Below are 25,057 nucleotides of genomic sequence, written 5' to 3'. Positions count from 1 at the left end.
ATCATCATGCCCGGAACTAAGTCAACGCAAAACCGACTAATCTCATCTGCAGTTGCAAAACTCTGGTCCAAATCACCTGATTCGTGTCCACGGGAATCGATGAGACTCCAAACAGCCCTACATGGATTTGCAGCCTCTGTTATAATATGAATAGCGCATTTGCATTTTTCTTAATCATCTCAATCTGTGTCGTCGGTATGCTCTTTCCAGCCTACTCGCAAGTGGCACTAGATTATACCTGGTTCCAGACAAATAATGCATTATCAATGATTCTCAAATGAGATATTTGGAAATGATATCCAATATTCAATCTCTCATTGGTTAAGTTCCGAACTAATCCTTTACTTGAGGAACAGACTCTATTCTGGCCAAGATCGATTGAATTGAGGTTTTGAAATGCCAGAGTAATAAACCAGAACTGCCTGACAGGTGCTTGTTTTCTAATTCAATGTATAATACAACCTCACTTAGGCCAGTTTCACACGGCAGAGACCTCGCTCCTGGAATATCATATTACGGAAGATCATATTTCATATTTTGCAGCTCTCCTGTACTTTCACATGGGGATCTTATGAATAAGCCGACAGATCTAACAATTATGCCAACGTTTGCTCAAAGTATGACTCATCACTTTTTCTCAAAGTCTAACTTCCTCAAAAATATAGATAGAAGATTTCTGATTTCGGATTTGGATTCAGCGACCCCAAATTCTTTAAAGCGTAAGTTCCATTTTCAAAAATACCTGAAAACAAGGGAGTTATGGCTGTTTTTAATATAGCTTTCCATTATCATATGATTATATAGTACGTACTAAGATAATAATACTCCTGCCTCACAAAGGGACAGGCAAAGGTTTCAAGAAGTTTTTGAACACCTGAGAAGTTTATACATAAACATTTTTAATTTTTAAAAGTTCTAGTTTTCCAAAAAAATATTGAACTATGAAAAGATGAATCCAAATATGAAATCATAAATCATTTCCACTCATCACCCAATAAAATAGGAGGAAAAGGAATGTTGTACAGTAAAATTCACTGAATTTCAATTGTCATTCAACAATCCAATTTATCAGGTTCAAATCATTGAATATCACTTTAAATTCCCAGCAATTATTGACTATTTCTTTTTACAATCAGAAAAATCTATTATGAACATACAGTATAAACATTGTGCTGATCTGAATCGATCGATGGTAATAATAGGAATTGAAAGAATAGAAAATGTCATGGCATTCCAAGTAGTGATGTCTGTGTATTAGAACTGCTGAGTTGATAATGCATACTGAAAAAAAGTCATGAATAGCTCAGACCAGCCTGGCCTGTGATGAACCTGTATAAACAATTCATAGAATTCTTAGAATTCATAGGAACGGTAAAAAAATCAATTTTACGAAAATCGATGTACATGTAACTGGATTTAGGAGATCAATACGATAATGTTCTCTATCACAATTTAATCATAGAAATGTTTAAGTGAAAATGTTGGGCGCAAACCTTCTGCTATGAGGAGACAAATAAATTTATGAAAAGCTTGATAGCTTTAATAGTGATCTGATATTTGTTACATGTTTTTATTCTAAGACATAATATGTCTTAGACTAATCTTTAATGTTTCTTCAATCGGCAGGAAAACTTTGGTTTTTCAAAGTTATCTTACTCCCTTATTTTGGGGTATTTTCAGAAATCAAGATAAATAACGTACCAAATTTCCTACACGAATACAGTGTAAGTTGTATTATAATAGCTACAGTACTTACGTACTGTATAGTACAGTACCTGTTCGTTTTTACCGTATAATTATATGATAATAGAAAGCTTTATTAAAAACAGCCATAAATTCCTTGTTTTCGGATATTTTCGAAAACGGGACTTACACTTTAAAGAATTTGGGGTTGCTGAATCCAAATCTGAAATCAGAAATTTTCTATCTATATTTTTAAGGAAGTTAGACTTTGAGAAAAAAGTGATGAGTCATACTTTGAGCAAACGGTGGTGTAGTTGTTAGATCTTGCCTCTGCTTGCCTCGAGGGGAAAAGACGTGACAAAATGAGGTTCCTGGATAGGAGTCACCATGTGAAAGACACGATTTGACTCAATGTACTTCAACAAAAAAACGTGAACACTGTTCAGTGTTCAAGTTGCACGTCTCCTATCGTGTGAAAGTAGCCTTAGGCCTCTTTCATATGGCAGAATCCTAGCTCCTGAAGATCATATTACGGAAGATAATATTTCATATTTTGCAGCTCTCCTGTGCTTTCACATGAGGATCTTACAAATAAGCCGATGGATCTAACAATTACGCTGACGTTTGCTCAAAGTATGACTCATCACTTTTTCTCAAAGTCTAACTTTCTTAAAAATATTGATAGAAGATTCTGATTTTGGATTTGGACTTAGCGACCCCAAATTCTTCAAAGCATATGTCCCATTTCCAAAAATACCCAAAAACAAGGGATTTATAGCTGTTTTTAATATAGCTTTCCATTATCATATGATTATTATAGTGAACGTACAAAGATAACAATACTCCTGCCTCACGAAGAGACAGGCAAAGGTTTTAAGAAGTTTTCAAACACCTAAAAAGTTTAAAAATGAACATTTTCAATTTTTAAAAGATCAAAATAAAATTAAACTTTGAGAAGATGAATCCAAATATGAACTCATAAATTATCTCCACTCATCACCTAATAAAATTTGAGGAGAAGGACAAGTAAACTTCACTGAATTTCAATTGTCATTCAACAATCCAGTTTATCAGGTTCAAATAGTTGAATATAAATCCAAAATACCAGTAAATATTTCTTTGCAACAATCAGAAAAATCTATTATAAACATTGAGGTGATCTGAATCGATCTATGAGAAATAGGAACTAAAAGAATAAAAAATGTCATTCCATTCCAACTAAAACGAAACTGATGTCTGTGTTTGTATTAGAACTGCTGAGTGGATAATGCATACTGAGAAAGTTATGAATAGTCCAGACCAGCCTGGCGACTTAGATGCTTTTGACACCGGAATCTCGTTTTATTTTTATTGAAGAATGGAAACCATGTATCATATTTAAAAGCAGTTCTATACTTTGTATTATTATATGAGTATTGATTAACAGAATCATGGCTTGTCTATTTTAGTCGCTGAGCTGAATCCTCAGTCGTAGAACTATGGACCAAGCGCGTGCTTTTGCTTTCTATGTCATATACCGTCAACACAAACTTCGGCTTTTCTGTTGTTCAATTTTTCGCCGTTCTTATGAATTCTCTTGAATCAAACATAATGATATTTAACAAGTTGCGCTGAACCTGGTAGAATTCATAGAAACGGTAAAAATCAATTTTATGGGAATTGATGTGCATGTAACTGGATTTAGAAGATCAATACGATAATGTGTTCTATCATATTCTAATAATTATCTCAGAAATGTTTAAGTGAAAACGTTGGGCGCAAACCTACTGCCATGGGGAGACAAATAAATTCATTAAAAGCTTGATAGCTTGAATAGTGATCTGGATGTCGAAGATACCCCTCATCTCTATTATTTCAGGAAATTAGAGTTCTACCCTTGAAAAAATTATACATAAAGGATTTATTCACTCATGTTTATAAACATTTTGGTTCAATTTTAATACCATCTTTACATTCTCACAACACGAGATATGCAGCCACAGTTGGGATCAGATCTATCCAGCTGACAAGATCCTTCTCAACAACAAATTGCTTCTTCCTATCTCAAGTAATATATCGTAATTATAAAAGATTATTTCCGCAAAATAACATTTTTTCAGCAGTAAGTCTTCCAATTTTCAAAAAAAGATTGAAATATTTATTGTTTGAAATAAGTGAGGAGGAGACTGTGGCTCTGGTCTTGGCGGGCGGCGGACTCACCTGACTGCAAAATTAACATGACTTTTACTGACTCTATACCAATACTGACTGACTCTATACGATACAGACTGGCTATATACGATACAGACGGACTTTACAATACAGAATGACTTTCTGCGATACAAAACTATGACATTCATTTGAATGAAATTACCCTCATAAATTGAATTAATTTTGCCTCTCTTTCTTCTCCCCCTTCATAAGGATTCACTATACCTACTTGAAATTTCAACTCGAGTCTACGCACAGGCCACAGTGCCCATGTAGACTCATTCCATAACCTATAATATGGAAACTTAATTTAAGTACATAATTATTCGTATTTTATATTTTATATTATTCATCATTTGTGTACTTACTGTATTTTTGGAATAAAGAATATTCTTGATTGGATATCTGTTACATGTTTTTTATTCAAGACATAATTTATGTCTTAGAATAATTTTTAATCTGTTTTGTCAATCGGCAGGAAAACTTTGGTTTTTCAAAGTTATCTTACTCCTTATTTTTGGGTATTTTTCAGAAATCTTGATAAATATCCTACCAAATTTCCTCCCTAGTGGAAGTGATCAATAGAGATTGATAAAAAAAATGTATTGATATCAATAGGTATTTTGGGCCAATACACATCAATAGGTATCCATGGATACTGGCATCAGACAAGAGAGTATACCTGTTCAATTATCTATAATTAATATAAGTGGATTGGATTCAGTGAATAGATGTCTATTGATATATTGATGAAAAATTAAGGGATGTAAATAGTTAAGACATGAATAATGTGAGAAGTTTGTTTATTAAAATAACTCATATGCATGTCATTTATCTATTAAGAAAGGTCCTTATTGTGGTGCTCCAGAATACTTTAATCTCTTCCTCTTTAGAGTAGCAATTTTTTGAGCAACATACTGGTTTATGTTACTGCACCTCAATTCAATCTGAATTTTTGTAGCATTCAGATTTTCCTCCAGGATCCGGTGTTTGAACATTTCTAGAACAAATAACAGTTCTAAGTATACAATCTTTACAAATTAGAAAATAAGGATTTTATTTCCTAATCTGCTAGCAAATTTATTTAATAACCTGAAAATGTATTCAAATATGCATGACTCTCCCTCTCCTGGAAGGAGAGTCCAAGATAACACAAGAGCGTTTCTTCACATGAAAATTATGTCCTCACAGTTTTACATTATAACGTCATATTCTGGTGGGAAAGTCGAAAAAATCACATTTTTTCACGTGAAAAAAAGTGTAAATGTTCCAACTTTTCACGTGAAAAGTACGTGAAACTTAAACTTGAAAATAACGTTTTTTTTTTGTTTCTACATTTTCACGTTATACTGAACTCTCAGAAAAGAACATGAATAAAACGGTTTTTTCTACAATTCTTTTCCCACATTTGGTCATTTATTTCGCATGAAAATTTCCAAAAATTCACATGAAAATAACGTTTTTAAAATACATTTTTACAATATTTTATTGTGAAAAGATGGAGAAGGATTACCTTAATTATTCTGAATAAATAACCTTTTCAATTCTTTATTTTTACATTAAAATACTATAAATCTTATAAAACTTTTGAATAACCACAATATAATGTGAAGTAAATTCTCTACCCTAACTTTACAATAATATTACACAAAACTGAATAAAAATTAAATTCAACTATAAAGTCCTATTCAGACAAATGGATTTTTCCTAGTAAGTAGTCAACGTTAGTAGACAGACTAACTCTGTCTACTAACTTTGGTAAGTAGTGATATATGCAATCTAACAGCTGGACACTATAATTACAAAAAGAAAGCTCATTTTCATTTGTAATCATTCAACAGCTGACAAATTTCAAAAATGTTTCATGTAAGCTTCTTTTTTCAGCTGTTGGACTTTGTATCAGCCATTATTTGCTTGTATTAGCTTTGCATCACCAATTGGAAAAAACCATAAATGTCTGGATGGCCAATAGGGAAATTTTTGCTTTAATAAAATGGTGAAACAACAATAATTTATATTAAAATTGAATTTATTTTCAAAACATCACAGTCCTCAACCCTTCAATAAGTTGAAGGCTGTTGTAGATATAATACTGTAACTTTCAGGATAAGTTATTGGTCGAATACTCCACCTTTTGACATACAACTGAATTTCAACTCCTCATAAGGGGGTGACTTGGGGGTTGTAAATCAAATATTTTGAATGTTAATACCCATTGTGTATTATCTTAAAAGCCTTCTCGAAACGAGAAAGATGAAATCAATAAAAATCTTCTATGATACTTTTATCCAAAATGGCGGCTCTGATTGAAGTTTTGGTTTTTAAAGAAATAATTGATAAAATTCAATCAGCCGTCATTTTGGAAAAAAGTATCATAGATTTTTATTGATGTCATCTTTCTAGTTCCAAAAAGGCCTTCATAATGATGTATCACACAATGGGTGTTTACATTAAAAATATTCGAGTTATAACCCCTCATTTCTTTACAAACTGTAACTTCAATCAGCCACCGTTTTGGATTCAAGTTTCATAGTACATTTTAATTGATGTTATATTTCTTGTTTTGAAAATCCCTTTTAAATAATGTACCACACAATAGGCGTTTACATTAAAATGTTCCAGTTAAAACTATTGAGTCACCATATTATACATTCTGAACCTAGTCAATCCCTTATGAAGGGGTTGAAATTCAGTTGTACCGTACGTCAAGAGTTAGAGTATTTGACCAGTAACATATCCTGAAAGCTACAGTATTATATCAACAACAGTCTAATTTATTGAAAGGTTCCCATACATATGACTCACCCGGTATGATTACTAACTTATAATGATTAGCACAAGCCTAGAGCTCATGTGGACATCACCCATAGAAAAAAATTATTTGACTTTATAGTATGTTTTAAATTAATCAAAATTGATAAAAATTGACTTACTTAGATTTCTCTTTGCTGGTAAGCCGAGTTTTTGGAGACTTCAGCCAGTATTTGATTACCGTACTGCTTCTATGTATTTTTCTTTTGTGTTGGAAAATTTCATCACCACAGCTCCTATCAGAGATGAAACAAAAGTTTACTTATAATTAAACATATTTCAAATAATATTTTTTGAGTAGAAAATTGGAAAAACACACATGTTGCAAACACACAGTCCTACTCTTTCTTATTATATAAAATATATATTGCTGAAATGAGAGTACTACATCGATAGTTTTTCTAAATTGGAATAAGATATAAAGCTGTTAATATAAATAAATGAATCAATTGCTTGCTGGAAAAAGTTTAAATAAAGCCTGCCGGTCCAGAAAACAACTGAATAAATTTTAATCTATCAATCCACAGTCATATATTATTGATATTAAGTTCATTATAATAAAATGAGTGTATATTAGTTTTTGGTAACTTCAATTACTTAGGCTAGGCTAAATAAAAAGTTTTGTTACACATTTAAATCTATATGTACCAGCATATAACCCTGGAATGTGTCTGCCTAGAATAATAATCATCTTACTTCCAGCAATGATAAATTCAAGAGGCTTTTCTCTTATTATTATTATGTTATACCTTAAATAATACGGTATCCAGTGTTGTGTTAAATAAGGTTATGTTATGCGTGGCCTATAATAGTCTTTCAAAAAGATTATCATTTAATATATAAGTATTTAGACCTATAATAAATTTATTCTTTCATTTTACGGTACATCAATAAAAACAAAATCACTCGACTTACCTATTATTTCCTGGATAAAATAACAAAAATTACAGACTACGAAACTCATTCGAAAAACCGTTGGTGCTTTCCTGCTTTGCAAAATTTTTTGTGCTTGTGCTTGTGCATTGTGTCATCATGATCAGCATTCTATCGATAGACCCAAAATGTTGATATAATATTATCAATACATTGATAAATAATAATTATCGACTATCAATAATCACATATTCTCAAATATGTCATCTACATCTTTGTTTGGAAATGCATTATTCAAATTACATAGTTTAAATAAGTAAAAGTAGAATACAATCCTGATTTCTACATTTTTGATGAAAATCAGTTTTCCCCGGGAAAAAAGTAAGAATTAGTTTGATATATCAATTGTTAAGACTTTGATATTTACATTTCACAGTATCAATATTATTGATAATATATCGATATTTTCATTCGATACCATAGTAATGGTGGCAATTTCAAAATTATTGACAATGTTACTGTTATTAAAATATTTTATATTAATTTCAGGCGGAGATTATTGATTTTTTATGGGGGGACATTGTGCTTGACACTGAAATAATGTTGGAAACGATAAAATAGTAGGTTGTTATTATTTGAATTCCCAAAAATCATTTCAAAGTCTGTGTGAGAAATTCCGGATACTGCATGATTTTCCTCGTAAACTGTGATCTAATTTGAAAAAGTGTTATAACTTTTCCAATTTTCAATGGAATCATTTTAAATTCTAGGACAAGGTTGATAATATGAACAGAAACGCCCATGAATTTTTTCAGAATTTTTCATGAAGAACCAAAATTTTTTTTTAATTTTAAACGTCAGTAGCACGTTAACGGCACGTCTGAAAGGATTTTCACATGGGACAAAAAGTGCTGGAAATTAACTTCTTCACCCGAATCAGTCATCAAAAATACATTGTTCCGGGAAAATTGAAAATCTGCCAAAAATATTCAGTTTTAAACTGCATTCAAAATTACCGCAATCCATGGAATCCTATTGATATCACTAAACTTATAGTGATATCAATATAAGCTCATTGACTGTATTTACCGTGATTTCTATTGGTATCCATGGATTTCTATTGATATCCATGAGCTTCTATTGATATCACTAAACTTGCAGTGATATCAATATAAGTTCATTGACTGTATTCACCGTGATTTCTATTGGTATCCATGAACTTCTATTGATATCACTAAACCTGTAGTGATATCAATATAAGTTCATTGACTGTATTTACCGTGATTTCTATTGGTATCCATGGATTTCTATTGATATCCATGAGCACGTATTGATATCCATGAGCATATATTGATATCAATAGAGTTTTTCTATCGATTTCTATGGATCTCTTCCACTAGGGCTACACAAATACAGTGTGAGTTGTATTATAATAGCTACAGTACATATGTACTGTATAGTACAGTACCTGTTCGTTTTTACCACATAATTATATAATAATAGAAAGCTTTATTAAAAACAGCCATAACTTTCTAACTAAGCCTAACCTAACCTAAACTAACCTAATCTAACCTATCCAAACCCCTTCCTAACCTAACCTAACCTAACCTAACCTATATGTTTCAAGGTCCCCTGAGTACAAAAAAGTTGTTTTTGGGTATTGGTCTGTATGTGTGCATGTGTGTTTGTCCACTACAGGGAGACCCCATATATTGTCAATGCTCAATTTTAGTAAAAATCACTTCTACATGCTTAAAACCATGTAAAAACGTAATAAAAAAATCTCCCCATTTTGTTAGTACTCTACCTAATTGGGATACACTCCAGTTCCCAAAATTGCCACCACGTTGTGCTGGGATCGCTAATACACACTCACACAAGACTCATTTACGGATTGAGCATACAATGTGGGGTACTTGCATATCCCTGCAAATCTCCATTGTCTCCTCCACTGTTCGAAGTAACTGGTGTGCTATGGGATAAGCCGTGAATTCATGAATCAGCAGCTTATTTCCTGTTTCGTTCAGACTCTTCGATTCACAGCTAAGAGAATTCATAGTTCATTTTTCTGTTCATTCACTTGTGACATAGGAAGGGAACGAGGATACATGCTTGCAGAATGTATTGTAGTACTGATTTTTCAGTTATTTGGTACGAATAGTCTGTAAATGTTTCTTCACAGAAAAATACCCTTTGCTAACCTCACAGTCTTTCAAAATACCTGTTTTTCTCCAAATAACTCAAAAACCATTCATAGTGAAGAAATCCAGAACCGTTCTCAAGAGCACAAAATCCTCTACAATTCAACGCCAAATAAGGTTCATCATAATCAATGGTGACTGAGACATGATTCTTGGAAACACAATTTCCCGAATTGAATTTGGGCTATTGCTAGAATGATGGGAATGGAAGGTTTGTTAAGATTCAAGAGTAGCACGTCAGTAAGTTTATATTCTCTAACAGGCTTCACTGAAATCAAGAAAAATAAAATGCTATGAATCCTGTCCTTGTCAAGATGAATAAAATAAGTTGGTGCATGTAGCCTATCCAGGTTTTATTTAAATACTGTAGAAATGGTAAGTTGTAGGTTTCCATATAACTCAAAAACCATTCATAGTGAACAGGCTTCACTGAGAATTCACTTACTGATTTACAGAAAAGTAAAAAGTTGGTCACCTGACACTGAATCTCAAGACCAAGATAGCCTATGATAAAATGAAATTTGTCTCTTTGCTTCTCCCCATATTGCCATTTCCTTCTGTGTCTGTCAATATCCTTGCGAAAACTGTCTTGTGAACCTCAGATTGGATATTCCACTTGTGTATGATATGCTCACTTTGTGTGAAAAGACTTTGTTCTGGAGAAAAGATTTAGTAATCATACCCTGCTCAAAAAAATTGTAGTCACTGGTTCTCAGATAGGGAGGATGACCGCGCGGGCTATTACTCAAAGAGTCAAGGCATTCCAAAATGATTTATCTTTGAGAAAAAGAAGAATGAGAAATCAGAGTTGTGTGAGCAGTGAGTCCTTCCAGTTCTTATTATTGAATAAACCGATTTGGTTAGCTGAAAGTTTCTCAACAATGCACCATAAAATGGAGTATGGTAATCTATCACTATCAGAAAGATATAGCAGTTCCTGAATCTCTATTATTTCTCAAATAGCAAGCACAAATAGCAAAAACGCAATGTAGACCAGGGGTTTCCAAAAAAAATGTTTCTACAGACTCCCTCACCTACCAGCAATGTCGAGGATCACCCCGGAATTTAGAGTTGGGAGGCACTGTGAAACGTGCACTTTCTTGAATCCCAGTACTGAGTAGCTTATATTCATGCGTAGAATGTTTATTTGAATGTTATTAATGTATTATTATTATAAGCCAAATTATTAATTTAGAATTTCCAGTCCATGGATTGTTTCACCTATACTAGTCACAATCATAGCCGACAATGAATTAGAATAAAAATAATTTATAAACGTGGGGAAGGATAGTGATTCCATCAATCGCATGTTAAATTCGTGAAAGAAATTTATATAAACACTACATATATTAACTACTTATTCCTCAATCAGAAAAATAACTTATTTATCAATCAGGAGACCGTTATAGATTCCCAGTTTGTTTATCCTAACTTCAATATTAATCTTGAACAGAAATCAATAAAAAGAAAATTATATGAATCCTGTCCTTGTGAAGATGAATAAAATAAGTTGGTTCATGTATCCAGGTTTTATTCAAATACTGTAGAAATGTTCAGTTGTAGAATTGTTCGGAAAACTGTAAGTGGGGTTGAATTATACATTGAATTATAAACAAGCACCTGTCAGGCAGTTCTGGTTTATTACTTTGGCATTTCAAGACCTCAATTCAATCGATCTTGGCCAGAATAGAGTCTGTTCCACAAGTAAAGGATTTGTTCGCAGCTTAACCAATGAGAGATTGGATATGATAGACTATCATTTCCATATATCTCATTTAAGAATTAATGATAATGCATTATTTGTCTGGAACCAGGTATAATCTAGTGCCACATGTGGGTAGGCTGAAAAGAGCATACCGACGACACAGATTGAGAGAAGTTAAGAAAAATGCTAATGCGCTATTCATTATAGCAGAGGCTGCAAATCCATGTAGGGATGCTTGGAGTTTCATCGATTTCCGTAGACGTAAATCAGGTGATTTGGACCAGAGTTTTGCAACTGCAGATGAGATTAGTCGGTTTTGTGTTGACTAGTTCAGGTCATGATGATGGATTTTCTGATGAGATGACTGAATTCTTAGCTACTCTTTAAAGAATTCCACTTCTTGGGGAGCATTTTGAATGGATTATTATATGAATTATTATGAATGGATTATTATTCAAATAAGTCTTATTTCATGGTTTATTATTGTGATAATATCATAATTGTACTATTGAAAACTAATTATCAAGGATTTCTATTTTTATTTATTATAATATTGTTTTTATAGTTTAATTTGTGCATCATGTGAATCATTTCAAGATTCATTTTATTCGATTATGTGTTATTAAATTGTTGATATTGATATGTGAGCTGACGTTGTTGTTACATTTTGCCAATGTTCTAACTATATAATTTATTTTGAATTGTGATTCACCTTAATGTGTGATGGGGTTGAATTTTGAACAAAAGTAGACCACATGCAACGGACTACTCCTACCACAATTTTGATTGGAACATTCATTCGATTGAATCAGCATTCACTACTTAATCAGTTTTGCCAGTTTGTACTTTAATTTTTATTTTTACATAAAACTGAAATAAATGTGAGATTCTTGTATGCATAGTATCTTTGTGAGTTCTCAATCAATTTTGTTCTATAGATATGTGAATAAGATGTCAAGTCTAAAGTGTTGAAAAATCAACCATGGATATATGTAGGCTAATAAAAGAACCAATTTTTGATCGTTTTATATTTATAGGAATATGATTCCACAATGCGGAGTTTTACATTTCCAAGTCATGAATTAATTATGAGCCTCCTTGATAATCACTGTTTCATCTCTATCTTTTCAAGAAAGAAGCATATTTTATATTATTCAGTACTTAACTGAACAATATTATCTTTAATTGTGTACATCTGTACGCAAGATATGTAACGAAAGGAAGGACGTATATTTTGAAATATATAATAATAATAATAATATTGAGGGTGATGACCACATAAGCTTTTAGGCTTGTGCGTGGGTATTGAGTGAAAGGGATGATGTTGAGAGATGACAACTAGGCTACTTTTTAGGTAGTCGGGACCGACGACTTATTGTCACCTCCGAAAGATGGAGTGGCCGTATCCATGTGATTGTGCTGTGGTCAAAAACTTTTGCCCGGGTCCAGATTCGAACTTGGGTTCTCTTGATTGTCAGACCGTTGCATAATCACTCACTTCAGTGGTTCTCAAAGTGTGGGGCGCGACCCTAAATGGAGACGCGATGATTCCTCAGGGGGGGGGGGGCGAAGCTTGGTTGAAAATTATATGAATTTACTTCTAAAATGATTACAATAAGCATCTTTCTTCTTTCATTCTTTCATTCTCTATTGATTGATACAATAAGTACATCATCAAAATTAAAGGGAGAGAAAGAATAATGACTTTCCCAAAGCCCCCACCACTCTCCCACATACCGGTGAAAGCGTTTTTCAAATGATTGATACATTTTTGAAGGACATTGACATGTATTGGAGCAAATGTGTAGGAATTTGTACAGATGGAGCTCGGGATATGTCAGGAAAGTACACTGGACTTCGAGGGTTGATCAAAAAGGTAGCACCAGAATGGACACACTAGATAGCTAGGTAGCTTGATGGACACACTGTATAATTCATAGAGAGGCTACTTTAGCTGCAAAAGGTGTGACTCTTGAACTTGATGGAGTTTTACATGTGGTCGTTGAAACAGTCAATCTCATTAAGGCTGTTCAGTACACTTTTTTCATTATTCAAATTGGATAATATTTTTTAATATAATTGTTATAAGAGTGAGAAAAACTGAAATTTTTAAGTGGTCCAATAAGCGAGTTATGAGTTGATCATAACAATAATATTGAAAAAGATTATCAATTTAAATAAAAATAAAAAGGTGTATCAAACAGCATTAAAGGGCATGAAGTCATGAGTTTCTAGGATTCTCTGTGAAGACATGGACTCAGAACACACAGCTCCACTGTTTCTTACTGAAGCTCGCTGGCTTTTGAAAGGAAAGGCTTTAACAATAATATTTGAGCTCAGACATGAAGTTCTTCACCAACTCAGATTTTTTGCTGCAATTAGCATGCATGGTGGATATGTTTGAGAAAATATATGTCCTAGCCAAGTCTTTGCAGAGAAAAGATGCAAACATTCTGCAATGGACTGGAATGATGGAAAGCTTTGTGAAGAAGCTAAGTTTGTACGATTGCGGTTTCGAAAGTGACAACTTGGAGCTATATCCTAATCTTGAAATTATTACTGAAGAAATGTATCTAACATTTCAAACAAATGTATCTAACTCCAGCCAATGAGAAGAAATACGTTTTTGAAAATTTAGAAATCCTCAAAAGTAGTTTCGGAAAATATTTGTATAAATATAAATATTAGTTGTTCTATTATGATTGAGACTATCACCCCATTGACTTATGTATAGAATGTGCTGAACTAAAATAAATAAATATTGAGTATGAAATATGTAGGTAATATAACGTACATATACGTATATGAACAACATGCACAGTAGTCTATGAGTAGCTATAAATTACCAATCCTGGTGCAAGTGTAAGTGTGCCAGAACCTGCCTTCACTTCAAGGTCACCCAAGTCGACCAAACCTAACCTCAAGGTCACCCAAGTAAAAAAAAAAATAAATAAATAAAAAATAATAAAAATTAAAAAAATGAATAAAAATAAATAAAAAAAAATAAAAATTTTGAAAATAAAGAAAAAAAAATTAAAAATTCTAAAAATTAAAAAAAAATTAGAAATTTCAAAAATTGAAAAAAATAATAAAAAAAACAAAAAAAAATTAAAAATTGAAAAAAATAATTTAAAAAAAAATTAGAATGAAAAAAAAATATTGTGTAATGGAAGCAATTGAAAGTAGTGTTATTGAAATTAGTGAAAATTGAACGTAATATTTCATCTGCTGGCTGCCTAGCATAGGCTACAGAAAGCTTGCATTTTTTTTCAACCGATGGACAAGGTGAGGATCTTTCTCAGGGTTGGGAACTGCCTAGCTTGCATCCCAGCCTGGGAAAGACAGTTTCCATCCACTTGTCCCATCAGTTTCCTGCCCTTCTTCCCCCCCCCCCCTGCCATAGTCTAGTTTTCCATGTGTAGGCCTAGGAGTTGGACCTGAGACAAAAATTGCATTCTTTCTGGGCACTCTTTTTCCAACCATTGAAGCGAACAGAGCGCGCTCAGACATCAATTCGTTTCGGGAGTGTGGATCACCAAAATCATCATTTAATGGATTTCTTCAGCGTCTTCATTATGGGTGAGTCCCGAATATTAATCCTACTCAAATGACAAGGAGCGATCAAACTTTATTTGCATAATGATAGGTTTTTTTCTTGTTTGTTTGTACCATTCCAAATCTCTTTCAATGTTTTTTCTTATTAGGCTAGACAGCCAGAGTGGAGTCAAAATTGTTGTAAAAATTTGGTAGAGAAAATGTTTGAATACAAAAAATTTCCATAGAGTAAAAATTAGCTTTCTTTAACCATGTCTTCCCTTTGGTAAAAACAGTTCATTAGTATCTAATTTACCCAAGAAATTACAATGGTGGCAGTTTGGTGGAATTTGGCTGCAAGAATGCCAAAAATATAGAATACAGTAGAAATAAGTAGAATAATCTATCAGTGGATTGAAAAAAAAAAAAAAATGTCTGGTAGCTCTGATTATAAAATTAGAAAACGTAACTTTTTAACACTAGTACAGGAAATAGTGGAAGTTTTACTGGAGCTGCTTCCAATGTACGAATATTACAATTTGTTGATGGAAGCTTCATTACTAGTCATTGATCTTGTTAGTCCACTACTCGATGAAGAACTTGATGATTAATAAATTATTATTAGTTGGCTGCCTATGCAAAATTAAATACTGTGAATTGTTTGAGTGTAACAGAGTATTAAGTAATCATAAAATATTTTAACAAGTTATTACGATTGAATTGAAACCAAATTGTGTAGCTTTTGATCAAAATTTCCAAATTCTAGAATAATTGAAAAATTGATTTTGATTGTTTCTTTTTATGGAATGTAAGAACTTAATCATTGATGTAAGAATATTTAATGTGGGATCATTTTGCTTCTAATACTAAATTGTGAGAAAGACAATTTATGAAGGGATTTCTTGAAATTTGTTACACAAACAGAAGAATTTGAAATTTAATCCAAATTATCAAACCTTAAAATTAACCATTTCAATTTTTTTTCTCTTTCTTTCTTTGAGTTATTAATTGCTGAGTATAAGAATAATTATGGCGTTCCAAAATTATCACCTTAGACCAAAATAAAGAGAAGGAAGAGAGTCTTTAGTGACAATCTGTTGAATTATTATTGTACAATCTATCTGATTTCAAATTCTATCATTCATTAATAAGAATAGACCAAAATAAAGAGTAGGAAGAGAGTCTTTAGTGACAATCTGTTAAATTATTATCGTACAATTTATCTGATTTCAAATTCTATCATCTATTAATAAGAATAGTACTGATTTTGGCTGAGTAGTTCATAAGATATAACAACTTCATCCTACTGAGCTCTACGGACATGATGGTCATGGGGCACAACGATGTTAACCCTCCTCCAAAACCTCCGTCACACGTGCTAAATCCGGGAAGTTCGGGAGACTCAGAAAACACTTCCGAAATGGACGAATTAAGGAGACAGTTAGCGGAACTTAGAGCTCAGAATGAATGTAACGAAGTGAAGAAAAACCAACTTAGGTCAGAATTATTATCGCAAGATTCAAGAAGTCACAACAGTCGCCAAATCACTTCATCTGTGAGGAAGGATTTGGGAGTACAATCTCTCATGAAGTCGTTTTCGGGTGAAGAAGGAAGTCAGAGTGTACGTGAATTCATCCAAAATTTAAAACTCATTGCTCAACTTGGAAATTGGGAGGACAATGATTTGAAGTTTATTTGTAGAATGAAAACGACGGGTGCAGCTGCAACTTGCTTAGACACTCACCCCGAGTTACTCTCTGTCAGTTCCAAATTTGAAGATTACGAACATATACTCAAAGAAAGATTTGAGAAAAGTCTCGACCCGGAACGATGGCTCTTTGCGCTCAGCGTCATAAAGCAAAATCAAGGTGAGACCACCAGTGCATTTGCTGACCATTGTCATGAAATCGGGTTGAAAGTGATGCCTATTCCTGCCGACCCCCAACAGGCAATATGGGCTCGCACACAGCTCAACAGGACATTATTGACTGCTTTTGTACGAGGACTTCAAGGGTAAGCAGCTCTAACCCTACAGGTCCATCCATCAAAAGACCTAGAAGAGGCAATAGTTGTAGTGGAGCGTGTTGAACAAATTACAGAAAACTGTCCCGATAGTATTTTTGTGGTTCAAGGTAGTGAGCAGAAAAAGGTAACATCCAAGTTCATGGATAGAAAAGGAAGTGATGAGAGGAATTCCAGTTGTTTCAAATTTGGCAGAAAAGGACATTTCGCTCGGGATTGTGCAAACCGAAGAGAAGCAAGTAATAAGAATGAAAGATCAAAATCAACCGATAAGAAGAAATTCGAGAATAACAGCAGAGAGGATCGTAGGGCGAGGCCGAAATTTTGTTTTATTTGCGGTAACCCTGACCACATTTCCTATCAGTGTTCAAAACAGGCAAAAGAGTCATCTACCGCGACCAGGAGTAGCTCAAACTCTCCAGTCAGACGTAATAATTCGGAAAACTAGAGTCGGCTAGGGGTAAGAATTGCCCAACCACCTGCGCTATAGAAATGAAAGGGCGTTATGTCATTTCCAACGTATCCTCTAGTGGACAAGGACTAGTTGCGAAAATTTGGGTAGAAGGAGAGATCAAGAAATTTTTGGTAGACACGGGAGCCGAGATTTCTATTCTAGAGGGAAGCATACCTGGGGTATGGCTCGAAAAAGAAAATACTTCAGCAAGGGGTGTGACCTTGAAAGTAGCACAATTAGAAGTTTGACATAAATTCGTTATAGCACCCATTCAAGTCAAATATGACGGGCTTTAAGGTTGGGACTTGTTAACCAAACTAGGCTCTAGAATTGATGTTGTAGGATGCGAAATAACGTTTGGAGAAGCGAAGGAGGGGAGAGGAATGACAAGAACGTGTAATGTAGTAGATAAGTGTAAGCCAGTGAATGAAGTTGATAGTAGTCACAAAGTTCCAGAGAAACAGCGAGAACAGCTGCTTACAGACTCTAGTAGCTTCAAAAAGAATGCGAAGATCCGAGCAAAGCAGAGAGGAGAAGAACGAGTTGACGATTTATCTCCAAGAAATAGCACCGAATCTGAAGCTACGGATGGAAGTATGATGCAAGAAGCCAATAAGATGAAGAAGAAGAAGAGCAGAAAGAAATAACCGATAACCAATGAAGAAGCGTGTGAAGGGAGAATCAAGAGAAGATCACTCAGTGTGCTGGCTGGCTGCATGGAAGAATTTCCCTCTGCGGCTGAAAAATTCCCTCAGGCCAGCACTCAGAGAATTCCCTCTGTGGCTGAAAAAGTCCCTCTGTCCAGCAACAGGGAATTTCCCTCCAACATTCAAAATATCCCTTCTCAACGCATAGATCTATTGTTGGGGAAAAACCAAAGGACAGCGTCATCGGCAGCCGAGTGTGTAAATACAACACAAGGCGGCGACTTGTTGGAGCAGCATGCTGCAACGCCTGCCAGCGACATTGTCACTACGTCCACCGATGATAAGAAGATCTTCCACATGTGTGCGATACAAAGTCTGACTGTACCAGCATATTCTGAGAAACTGGCTGATGTTTATACCAATACTCCCATTAGTGAAGTGATTCTCATTGAACCAACATTAGGACCTCTAGCAGGCTTGCATGTGGCAAGATGTATACAACATTCACAAAATGGGAAGACGTTTGTCAAGGTTATAAACCTCACTCAGTAACCTATGAGGATTGATAAGAAAAAATGTTTAGCGGTGGCAGAATCTCTGAGTGTGAGAGAACCAACTATTTCAATAAATTCTATCACAAATTCAGAAGAGAACAAAAACATTGAGAACAAGATTGATGAGAAACTGGGTCACCTTCCACACAGTGAGTTCAGCCTACTCAAAAAGGTGCTGAAAAGATATGCATCCACTTTTGAAGAACCAGAGTTAGAAGGATGCCGAGCAAATGTAGAACATCCCCAACACCAGTGATAGACCAATAACAAAACGCCCATACCGAGTCCCCTATCACCTCAGACCTGTTGTGGAGGAGCACATTGCCGAGATGTTAAATGAAGGGGTCATTGTTCCATCTACTAGCCCATGGAGTGCACCAGTAGTTCTTGTAGAGAAGAAGTCCATGGATGGTAACATCAAATATTGTTTTTGCACAGACTTTCGTACACTAAACGAGGTTACAAAGGCTGATGCTTATCCTCTGCCCCTAATTAATGAGACCATAGAAAATTTAGGCAGTAGTAAATATTTCTCCACCCTTGACCTACACAGTGGATACCATCAGATCAGGATAGCTGATAAAGACCAGGAGAAAACAGCTTTTACCACAGTGGGAGGCCACTTCCAATGTAAACGAATGGCCTTTGGCTTGACAGGTGCTCCTGCAACTTTCCAACGCTTGATGGACAACCTTCTGACCGAGCTTTTGGGAATGGAATGCTTTGTCTATCTAGATGATGTAATTGTATTTAGCTCATCAATACCTCAGCATGCTGAACGACTAGATCATGTCCTCAGTATTTTTGAAAATGCAAATTTGAAGGTGAATTTGGAGAAATGTGATTTTGTCAAGAGCTCTGTTCAATACCTGGGACACTTGGTAACATCTGAAGGGGTGAAACCAGATCCAGCAAAGATTCAAGGATTATCCAGTACCTAAAAACATCAGGGAAATTCGTGGTTGGCTTAGTTAGCTGGTTACTACCGACAATTTGTGGAAAATTTTGCTGAGATTCCTCAACCCCTCTCTCAACTCACCAAGAAGGGTGTACCATTTGTGTGGGGCTCCAAACAAATGCAATCTTTTGAAAAATTGAAGCAAGTGTTGTGTTCAAACCAGGTTTTGATTTTTCCTGACTTTCATAAAGAGTTCATAGTGTCAACAGATGCATCAGGAACAGCCATGGGTGCAATCTTATCTCAGAATACAGAGGATGGAGAATGACCTTTGGCATACGCTAGCCATCAGCTAAATGCTGCCGAAAGGAACTATAGCACAACTGAGAGAGAGCTGTTGGCAGTGATCTTTGCCACCAAGCAGTTCCGATGCTATCTTCTGGGGAAGAAATTCCAACTCATCACTGATCATGCTGCTCTCAAGTGTATGTTGAGCCTGCGTGACTCATCATCACGTCTGACAAGATGGGCACTCAGATTATCCAAGTTTGACTATGAAGTGGTGCACAAACCAGGCAGGAAACACACAATTGCTGATGCCCCAAGCCAGGCAGTGATGCTGGTGGAAGCAGAGGAGATAAATGAAGACATCCTTATCCAACATCAAAAGGATGACCCTTGGTGTCAGAAGATCTCATCATCAGGCACAGGCAGAAAGGAGAGAGGAATCATTCTTTGGACCGGCGGTGAGGAAGACCAAAACAGATGGAAAATTGCCATGCCAAGCAGACTTGCAGAGAAAGCAATTGCCTGGAATCACTGTGCTCCTTGGGCAGGCCATCCAGGACAAGAAAGAACAGCCAGTTTAGTGAAGAAACGTTACTATTGGCTGAAGTTTGTGTTGGAGTGTCATGAATGTGCACAGAGGAAAACACCAATCTTGTTGAAGACACCCTTGCAGCTGATGAACCCCAATATCCATTTGATCTAGTTTCTGTAGATGTGGTAGGCCCTCTACCAACCACCAAGAGAGGAAACAAATATTACCTCAGTTTTATTGATCACTTCACACGCTATGCAGAAGCAGTTCCAGTAGTAGATCAGACAGCTGAAACGGTGGCACATGTCTTTGTAACCCACATCATAACAAGACATGGGGTGCCTGGCCGACTATTAAGTGATCAAGGGCGCAACTTTTTGTCAAATCTGTTTAAAGCAGTGTGCAAACAACTGGGCACACAGAAGTTGAGAACAACAGCCCATCATCCAGAAGGGAATGGACGAGTGGAAAGGTTACACAGAACCTTGAATGAATCCATGGCCCATTTTGTTCAGCGGGATGGAACAGATTGGGACCGATGGCTGCCTTATGCCCTGTCTGCCTATAGGTCAACACCACACTCTTCTACTGGATACTCCCCACACTACCTACTCCATGGCCGTGAGATCATCCTTCCAGCAAGCTGTCCCCTTCCAGAAGGGGTGAAAGGAACCACTGTGGAAGAACATCTGATCGACTTGAGAAGGAGGCTAGCAACTGCTCTGAGTAGATTTTTACCCACACCTTCCTCTACTAGAATTCCCAGTGTCGCTCTGGGCCGGCTAAACTCAGTCGGCGACTGGGGTGGGCCGCGGCAGGGGACGGGAGTCTCGGTGGGGCGTCCGTCAACCACCCTCGTTCGCGTCGGGGGTTGAAACAGGGTCTTGAGTACTTTGGAGAAATGTTTCCCTCTTTTAGGTAAGAGGGGCCGTGCTTTCGCACTGCCAAACAGGGTTAGGTGTGGAATGAAAGGAGTAGGAACGCTGCGGTGTCTGCAGTGAAAAAGATCTCTGTGTCGGGACTAAGTCCAAGTCCTCGAGCACTGGGTGTCCTCCTGGGGTCCGGATCGGTCTCGGAGCTCTCGCAAAGGCTTTCCCTAGCCTTACTTGAGGTCCTCTTTCGATTCAGGATGGAATCGACACGTTGCGGGGGCCCGCTCACTGGACTTCTCTTGCGAACGCCGAGTCTAAGTCCTAGGGCACCAGGTGTCCTCCTAGGGTCCGGATCGGTCTCGGAGCTCTCGCAAAGGCTTTCCCTAGCCTAACTTGAGGTCCTCTTTTGATTCCAGATGGAATCGACACGTTGCGGGGGCCCGCTCACTGGACTTCTCTTGCGAACGCCGAGTCCAAGTCCTCGGGCACCAGGTGTCCTCCTAGGGTCCGGATCAGTCTCGGAGCTCTTGCAAAGGCTTTCCCTAGCCTTTCTTGAGGTCCTCTTCCGATTCCGGATGGAATCGACACGTTGCGGAGGCCCTCTCACTAGACTTCTCTCGCAGACGTGAAGTCTAAGTTCTCAGGCACTAGGTGTCGTCCTGGAGTCCGGGTCGGTCTCGGGGTTGTTGGAAAGGCTTTTCCTATCCTTTCTTGAGGTCCTCTTGCACTTCGAGGCTCCGCTGGTGATGTACCAATGTGAATTCAGGTTTCAACCAAAACCTGATGTGTCGCTGTTGGTTGTAACAGGTAGTCCGTCATCTAAATACGTTTTAAACTTCGGTCAACACTCGTCCAAATGGATGTTGAGCTGTGGAGCTGACAGTGTCTGAGATTAATCGTCCTGAATCTCAAACACAACTCCTGGTCGTTGAAGGATTCGGAGTACACTCGAATATGAGTCGTACTGTATTGCTAGCTGCTCGCTGCTTCCTTCTCACCTCTCTCGACCGCTCGCACTGGATTTCCGAACTAGACTGTCTCCTACCAGCCTTTCTCGAGCCTTCCTCAGTGGCCGAGAGGGAGGGGAGAGAGGATGCGCAGCACCGCTGAGCGGTAGGCCAGCAGCTGGCTTGCTCATTGACCCCTGTGATTCCATCAAAGAAAACCGAGTGTCAAATAAATGAGCCCTAAACTCAATTCCTTTCACTAGTTACGATATACATCGTGACACACTGTTCCTACTAAGGGAAGGGGGGGAAAAGAAATGGGGAGGAGAGGGGGGGTGAGGATGGAAAGGGTAAATGGCTGACAGAATGTCCCAAGAGACTGAGTACATTCTGCCGCCTCTCCGCCGGTCATAGAAGACCGAGCACAAACTGGGCGCCAGGTTGGCTCCTTGCCAACCGGTGGCGGTGCGTCGGCACCGTCCGAAGAAACCAGCAAGCTATCTGGCCACGTTCTCGGCCTAGCTTTCGAAAGAGATAACGAAGATCTGCGCCGTGCTTCCGCACTGCGTGGAGACGCCGTGCTTCCGCACTGCAAGGAAACGCCGTGCTTTCGCACTGCAAAAAGGTACGCCGTGCTGTCGCACTGCAGAGTCGCCGTGCTTCCGCACTGCCCAGGACGCCGTGCTTCCGCACTGCAGGTGAGAGTCGCGGTGCTTCCGCACTGCATTTGCCGGGCTTGCACCCTGCGCGGCCGTGCTTGCGCACTGCCTAACTTCGCCGTGCTTGCACACTGCATTTGCCGGGCTTGCGCCCTGCGCAGCCGTGCTTTCGCAACTGCCTAACCTCGCCGTGCTCGCGCACTGCATTTGCCGGGCTTGCGCCCTGCGCGGCTGTGCTTTCGCAACTGCCTAAACTTCCAGCATCAGACAGCTTGGATGAATCTCCTACGCGACCAGGAACTTGTTGTGGTCTCAGCAATAGTCAGCTGAGATACAGCTCCAATAATCCCAGGAGCTCGTCGAGGAAGTAGACTCAAGTTGCAGTCCCCATCCTCAAGAAGAAACGTGATACACAACAATGTAACACTTCACAGGAGGCAGAAGTTGATAGAGGTGAATTGGAGTCCAGGAAAATCACCAAGTGTCAGAGCGATGGATAACCTCAGTTAGTTCACTGTATCAGCAACTTATTGTTCACAATAAAAGATGAGAGATGACAATATGATGTAGAATACTGAATTATATGGTTGACATGAAGCCACTAGTTGTGATGTTACACCACATATTTCGATTTTATATCACAATTAAATGTGGTCGAAATAATAATTCATTTTCGATCTGTTATGAGGATCTCAGCCTTCTCACTATATCACAATAATAAAATCGAAAATATAAATTTCAACTCAATATTCCACTTCTCACTGTTCATTTCAATAACGAAATCAATCACATGATTTACTTATGCAAAGTAACCTTCCATTGGATATAAATGACAGTGTGTTTATTATAATAGACAAAATCTGCTTATCAATTCACAATCAGTGAACATTTATTCTCAATCTCTCTTCCTCACTTCAATGTTTATTTCACCCCAAAATAAATCTTAATTTACTTTTTCAAAGTAATTATTCACTCAAGGTGTGTATAATGACACAACAGCTGTTAATTAATTTACACTCAGTAAATATTGATTCTCCGAAAAATAATCACAACAATCAGCACAAATAGTAATAATTGAATGAATTAATGCACCGTCAATAATAACTCATGATGGTAGGCTGAGTAAAAATTAGATTCACTCTCGAGACGTGATCGAATTCCAAACTAACAATAGCACGATGAAACACAGACTGACTCAATAACAGAAGAATATCTGGAAAAACTAGAATTCACATGAATTCTATTTTATAAATTGTTATTGAAAAGGAGAAGTAATTCTCTACAGACTAGAAGCTTGGCGATAGCAGTTAGCCAGTTGAGATAACGTTTATCTCATCTGTATAGCACAGCACAAACAACTTTTCGATCCAACATAGAATTAATTCCAATTGAAATAATAATTATTTTATTCCAATTTATAGTCAGTGCTCTGACTTTATTTTCAAGTTAAATATTGGAAAATTTAAATCATAATCTGAAGCTAATAACCCCCGATTGTAGTACATCTCGACTCACAATCAAACGCAATTTACTCATTCCACATGAATAATTAATTGCAACGTAATTCACTTTTATCCCACAGTATAATAACGTCTGTTAATTAACTGCATCGTAACACTTTACACAGATTAAAGCAATTACCACCAGCTTCATTAAATGATTTCAATTATTATTATAACCATCACCTCATGGTTAAAATATTATTCATATCATACTGATCTATAATATTTTCTAATATTCTCTATCTACTCATTTCGCCATCAACTATTTATGGCAAGTAGAAAACAAGCTACTGCAAGCTTTTTTGTTAACCTATACTTGGTTACAACGATATCGGTAATATACCGATCAAGAAAATTTAGCCTAGTTGGAATCGACTTTGGCTGTTATTAACTAGTCATAGACTGTAGAAAACTTTCCTGATTATCCTTGCTTGGTCACATCATAATATTGTAAATAAATTTCAAACAGAAATTATTGGGATTGCCTTCAGATCAAAAGAAACGCATTAATTTGTCAATAATATTTTTTTCCATTTAATTCAGCCAGTGCTTTATGACTGATTATAACTGTTAAACAATAATGGTTGGGTTGCCATTTAGTTTAAATAAAACCCTATTTTATAGGAAAAATAAAACGGAATATGGTTTTTCCTTCTCTTTCTTTCAATATATCATTGACAAATCT

General features: G+C 36.5%; 1 protein-coding gene and 1 long non-coding RNA gene across 2 annotated transcripts in view; both read right to left on the bottom strand.

Annotated features, from left to right (window-relative positions):
• LOC111054874 (activating signal cointegrator 1 complex subunit 2 homolog) overlaps positions 1-25,057 on the bottom strand; it is a 146,846-nt gene that overhangs the window by 39,258 nt on the left and 82,531 nt on the right. The window lies entirely within an intron of this gene.
• Positions 4,660-7,803, bottom strand: LOC111064375. Its single transcript, XR_005572885.1, has 3 exons — positions 7,600-7,803; positions 6,807-6,920; positions 4,660-4,873 (listed from the first exon to the last, which is right to left on the bottom strand). It is a non-coding gene; the product is annotated as an uncharacterized LOC111064375 (long non-coding RNA).

This window comes from Nilaparvata lugens, chromosome 14, assembly GCF_014356525.2.
Source record: "Nilaparvata lugens isolate BPH chromosome 14, ASM1435652v1, whole genome shotgun sequence".
Classification (NCBI taxonomy): Eukaryota; Metazoa; Arthropoda; class Insecta; order Hemiptera; family Delphacidae; genus Nilaparvata; species Nilaparvata lugens.
The sequence above is the reverse complement of the archived record's forward strand: the minus strand, read 5'-3'. Positions and strand labels throughout refer to the sequence as shown.